The sequence below is a fragment of the Haliotis cracherodii genome, unplaced genomic scaffold (assembly GCF_022045235.1).
Source record: "Haliotis cracherodii isolate W230 unplaced genomic scaffold, xgHalCrac1.p SCAF_7, whole genome shotgun sequence".
NCBI classification, from domain to species: domain Eukaryota; kingdom Metazoa; phylum Mollusca; class Gastropoda; order Lepetellida; family Haliotidae; genus Haliotis; species Haliotis cracherodii.
Window position 1 is genome coordinate 4,651,556 of NW_027266330.1, and position 7,023 is coordinate 4,658,578.

A 7,023-nucleotide genomic window follows, 5' to 3' on the forward strand; every position below is an offset into this window, starting at 1 on the left:
AACACCATACGATTACACATGGGTGGTCAACACCATACCAGTACTCACTGGTGGTGAGCATCAATCCTGTACCCATTGGTGGTCAACACCATACCAGTAATCTTGGGTGTCAGCACTAAACCCGTAGTCGTGGCTGGTCAATACCATACCATTGCTCGTGGGTGGTCAACACCATACCACTACTCGTGGGTGGTCAACACCATCCCCGTAGCCATGGGTGGTTAACACCAATCCCGTACTCATGGGTGGTCAGAACCACACCCGCAGTCGTGGGTAGTCAACAGCATACCCGTAATCATGGTTGGTCAGCACCATACCAGTACTCACGGGTGGTCACCACCATACCAGTACACATTGGTGGTCAACACAAATCCCGTACTTATGGGTGGTCAGCACCAAACCTTTACTCATTGGAGATCGACACAATACCAGTACTCTTGGGTGTCGCCACCAAACCCGTACTCTTGGGTGGTCAGCACCATACCAGTACTCATGTGTGGTCAGTTCCATACCCTTCCTTGTGGGTTGTCAGCACAATACCCGTACTCAAGGGTGGTCGGCACTAATCCCGCATTGGTTGGTGGTCAACACTATACCCGTACTCATGGGTGGTCAGCACCAAACCTTTACTCATTGGAGATCGACACAATACCAGTACTCTTGGGTGTCGCCACCAAACCCGTACTCTTGGGTGGTCAGCACCATACCAGTACTCATGTGTGGTCAGTTCCATACCCTTCCTTGTGGGTTGTCAGCACAATACCCGTACTCAAGGGTGGTCGGCACCAATCCCGTATACGTGGGTGGTCCGCACCATACCCGTATTCATTGGTCGTAAGCACCGATACACGTACTCGTGGGAGGTAAGCACCAATACCCAAAATAGTGGGTGGTCAAAACCATACCAGTACTCATTGGTGGTCAACACCATGGCTGTACTCATTGGTGGTCAACACAAAACCAGAACTCTTGGATGGTCAACACCATACCCGTACTCATGGGTGGTCAACACTATACCCGTATTCCTGGGTGGTCAACACTACACCCGTACTCCTTGGTGGTCAACACTATATCCGTACTCTCTGGAGGTCAGGCCCAATCCTGTACTCATTGGAGGTCAACACTATACCAGTACTCTTGGGTGGTAAACACCATACCCGTACACATGAGTGGTCAACACCAATCCCGTTCTCGTGGGTGGTCAACACCATACCAGCACTCATGGGTGATCGACGCTAATCCCGTACTCGTGGGTAGTCAAAACGATACAGGTACTCATGGGTGGTCAGCACCAAACCCGTACACATGGGTGGTCAACACCATACCAGTACTCATGGGTTGTCAACACTAATCCTGTACTCGTGGGTGGTCAACACAATACCCGTACTCATGGGTGGTCAACACCAATCCTGTACTCGTTGGTTATCAACACTATACCCGTACTCGTGGTTGGTCAACACCATACCCGTACTCATGGGTGGTCAACACCAATCATGTTCTCTTGGGTGGTCGCCGGTTGTCAACACCATACCCGTACTTATTGGTGGTCAACACTTCCCACTTCTCGTGGGTGGTCAACACCAACCCGTACTTATGAGTGGTCAAAACCAATCCCGAACTCGTGGGTGGTCAACACCATATCCGTACTTGTGGGTGGTTAACACCATACCCGTACTCTTCGGTGGTTAACACCATACCCGTTCTCATGGGTGGAAATTACCTATCCCGTACTCAAGGGTGGTAAGCATTAATCCCGTACTCATTGGTGGTCAACACCAAACCAGTACTCTTGGGTGTCGACACTAAACCCGTACTCATGGCTGGTCAACACAATACCCATAATATTTGGTGGTTAACACCATACCTGTACTTCTGGGTGGTCAACACCATACGAGTACTCATGGGTGGTCAACACCATACCAGTACTCACGGGTGGTCAGCACCAATCCTGTACCCACTGGTTGTCGACACAATACCAGTACTTTTGGGTGTCGCCACAAAACCCGTACTCTTGGGTGGTCGGCACCAATCCCGTATACGTGGGTGGTCCGCACCATACCCACATTCATTGGTCGTAAGCACCGATACACGTACTCGTGGGAGGTAAGCACCAATACCCAAAATAGTGGGTGGTCAACACCATACCAGTACTCATTGGTGGTCAACACCATGGCTGTACTCATTGGTGGTCAACACAAAACCAGAACTCTGGGATGATCAACACCATACCCGTACTCATGGGTGGTCAACACTATACCCGTATTCCTGGGTGGTCAACACTACACCCGTACTCCTTGGTGGTCAACACTATATCCGTACTCTTGGGAGGTCAGGCCCAATCCTGTACTCATTGGAGGTCAACACTATACCAGTACTCTTGGGTGGTAAACACCATACCCGTACACATGAGTGATCGACGCTAATCCCGTACTCGTGGGTAGTCAAAACGATACCGGTACTCATGGCTGGTCAACACCATACCCGTACTCATGGGTGGTCAGCACCAAACCCGTACACATGGGTGGTCAACACCATACCAGTACTCATGGGTTGTCAACACTAATCCTGTACTCGTGGTTGGTCAACACCATACCCGTACTCAGGGGTGGTCAACACCAATCCTGTTCTCTTGGGTGGTCAACATCATACCCGTACTCAGGGGTGGTCAACACCAATCATGTTCTCTTGGGTGGTCAACATCAATCCCATTCCCTTGGGTGGTCAGCACAATACCTGTACTTAAGGGAGGTCAACACCATACAAGTACTCGTAGGTGGTCAACTCGTGGGTGGGCAACACCATACCCGTACTCATGGGTGGTCAACACTTATCCCGTACTCGTGGGTAGTCAACACCATACCCGTACTCATGGGTGGTCAACACAAAACCCGTAATCATTGGTGGTCAGAATCATACCCGTAATAATGGGTGATCAACACCATACTCGGACTCATAGGTGATCGACGCTAATCCTGTACTCGTGGATAGTCAAAACGATACCCGTACTCATGGATGGTTAACACCATACCCGTACTCATAGGTGGTCAACACCATACCAGTACTCATGGGTGGTCAATACCATAACCGTACTTATGTGTGGTCAGCATCAATCTAGTACTCGTTGGTTATCAACACCATACCAGTACTCGTGGTTGGTCAACACCATACCCGTACTCATGGGTGGTCAACACCAATCATGTTCTCTTGGGTGGTCAACATCAATCCCATTCTCTTGGGTGGTCAGCACAATACCCGTACTTACGGGAGGTCAACACCATACAAGTACTCGTAGGTGGTCAACACGAATCCCGTCCTCGTGGGTGGTCAACACCATACCCGTACTCATGGGTGGTCAACACTTATCCCGTACTCGTGGGTAGTCAACACCATACCCGTACTCATGGGTGGTCAACACCAAACCCGTAATCATTGGTGGTCAGAATCATACCCGTAATAATGGGTGATCAACACCATACTCATACACCTTGACTCATGGGTGGTCAACACGAATCCCGTTCTCGTGGGTTGTCAACATCATACCCGTACTCATGGGTGGTCAACACCACACCCGTACAAGAGGGTGGTCAACACCATACCCGTACTTATGAGTGGTAAACACTAATCCCGTTCTCTTGTGTGGTAAACACCATCCCGTTCTTATTTGGGGTCCACACGAATCCCGTACCCGTGGGTAGTCAACACCATACCCGTTCTCATGGGTGGTCAGCACCATACCCGTACTCATGGGTAGTCACTACCAATCCCGTACTCGTGGGTGGTGAACATTACTCCCGTACTCGTGGGTGGCAACACCATTCCCGTAACCATGGGAGGTCATCACCATACCCTTACTCATGGGTGGTCAACATCACTCCCGTACTCGTGGGTGGTCAGCACCATACCCGTATTCATGTGTGGTCAACACCATACCCGTACTCGTGGGTGGTCAACACCATACCAGTAGTCAGGGGTGGTCAGCACCAGAACCGTACTCGTGGGTATTTAAAATCATCCCCGGAGTCGTTGGTGGTCAGGGCCATACCCGTACTCATGGGTTGTGAGTAGTATTCCCGTGCTCATGGTTTGTCAGCACCATACGCGAACTCGTGGCTTGTCAACATGATGCCCGTACTCGTTGGTGGTCAAACATACCATAGCCGTACTCGTAGGTGATCAACACTGCACCCGTGCTCAGTGTATGCATGTCCTGCTCTTCTGGTAGCACCAGCCACTCACACAATTTTCATAAAAAGTAAGTGTTTGTTTGCTGCCTGACGCCGCATAAATCAATACTCATGCCATACAATCGCAGCCTGTAAACATTTGGGTCTGGACCAGACAAGGTGCCAGTGAGTTAGGAGGTGTGAAAACTCTCTGTTAAGGTCATAGTATGGAATGGCATGGCGCATCATCTTGACAAGCAACTTTTCATATCTTATAAATTCCTATGAAATTTCTGGAATAATTTGATCGGATCTTTGATGTTGAATGCTTAATTGAAGGTAAGCAAAATGTGTCTTGCCATGATATTTAAATGCTATTTACATGCTCGTAAGTATTTAAACAGCTGGGACAAGCAGACTCTATAATCTGGGCTGATGATATATTGCTCGATACGATGGGGAAAGTCATGCTGGGGAAATCGAAATCACACCTCTTGTGATACATACAGTGGATGACATCATTCTAAGTTTCCATGCCACTCAATATATGAATATTGAAAAACAGAAGAAACGATTTGCGTTTTTGCAATTGTATATTGATTTTGTTGAGGCTCGCCTGGTTCAAACCTACTGCACATTCACGATGAAGATATTTTTTTTTGAAAAGTACGACATGTTTTGTAACAAATGTTGTATTTGGGGTAACGCGTTCTTACTAAAGTACATATTCTAGTACTTTTTGGGGTTGAGTCGAATCCACACTGCCAGAGTAAGGCACATATTAACCAGCACACAAAGTCAGCGATCTAACCTACTCAGCAATGGAGGCTCCCACAAAATGAAAGTCCGACAACTGGTAGATCACGTGCTTTGTGTTCTCCTCTGACAAGTCGAAATCGGAACGGTTCCCATTGCTGAAAGCTATGAACACAAAAAGCCATTTCGAAAGTGGTCAAATGTAACAAATGTTATATTTGGGATAACACTTTGTTGGTAAAGTACAGATTCTATATACATTTTCCCGGATGGGAGTCAGCCCTAAAAGTACACGATGCTGTACGTACTTATCTGACAAAGTGTTATCTCAAATATAACATGTGTTACTATAGAAATCAGCTGAAATGCATTGGTGACATTTTATTGTCAAAACGAACCTGAGATGGATAGTTTGTGAGACCCCCCATTGAGTGGGAAATATCATCTATCATTCATCTCACGTACAACGGCTATGGCAAAATTCAATGTACACAAGGAAATAGATTGCATGGTTTATTTCAAGCGTCTGGGTGGACCGAACATTATACCTCGTTTGGCAACTACATTATGCAGATGATAGAGTCGTTTTGAATAACCTACAGAAAACACACTTTCGACTTCATTTATTTTTTTATGTTTATTCATGGTCCAGTATATTATATTTCCCGATTAACAGGAAGATGTCTCATAACTAAGATTTTTTTCAAACTACGTATCACCCATATTGGCGAGATATGTTTGCACGTACCATACAGTTTACAAGGCCACAGGGTCGCCAAAGGATTTAAAACACACGACTGCATGAACTGCCCACCCGAGTTTCATCCTTACCTTCCTGTTTAGTTTACACTTACAAATTCATATATAGAGTGCAAAGTAAATCAACACAACCGTAAATGTTTAACTTTCCATTCGTATCAGACTCAAATATCTGAGTTTGACTTTTCTTGCAAAGCTTGATGAACGAATGCATGTTTAACACATCACATTGCGGATCCATACTGTTTCTTTCAATGTTGGCTCGCTTGAGATCGCTGTTTGAAAATGAGGCTGGTTGTCCAGCATGCGATCGCTGTGTGAAAGTGAGTCTGGTTGTCCAACGTTGGTATATATATACTCAACGCAACTATTGAAGGGTCACCGATTTGCATGCAAGTTGAAGCCCTCCTGTTCAAAACTAGACATGAAAATACACGATACACGATACAGGGGCAGGTTCGCTCTGACTAACGTTGTCTCCAATTTAAGACTTTTGTTCATGGCTACAACAATGCATCATTATGAACCTGATGAGGAGTAGCAGGTCAAGGTCGACGGGTTGGCTCCGAAACAGGGGTGGTTACACAACATACATTCATCATGACGGTGACAACATTTCAAGTCTTCCAGATTGTTGTAATAATCCTCTGAACATGGCGTATTAAACGTACTGTAGTCTTCCCATGTTTGTGTCGCATGTATTACGCATTTAAACATATGCATTTTTCTCAGAACATGTCAAGTTTATATGAATGAAATTATCTCATATATATGTGTATTATTTTTGTTCCAGAAAACGGTTTTGTAAGATCACGGATCTTGTCTGTTAGCGAGGATATTCTATTTCTATTTCAAATGATCTTGAAGCTTTGCGCATAGTTTGAGTCTAATACATGTATACAGTTCCCTTTCAATCCCCAAAAAGTTAAATTTGCTGAACATCTGCGATCATATCCCCAATATTTCTGCTGGACTAGGAGGACACGGATTATTATCTATGTTTACTTAACCATGAATAACTGAGAAATTAATCCAGGGTGATGTCGTCTCGCTTGGATTCCAAAGATGCATACATCATACAACAGACACGTCATACCGCCTGGAGATATTGCAGACTGTTTCGGAACTTAGATACATTGAAGTACAGGGCAGCTCAAAATAGTCATTTATATCTTGAGTATTTACTCTTGCACATTCACAGTCTCTCTATCCATGCACGTTTGGAGTTTCCCTACATCGTTCGTTGTGGAAAGTCACCAAAAGAGACAGTATGGAAGTGTTCAAAGAAATTCACAACGACACTATTCATAAAATATACAAAAGATGTTCGTTGTCAATACAGCAT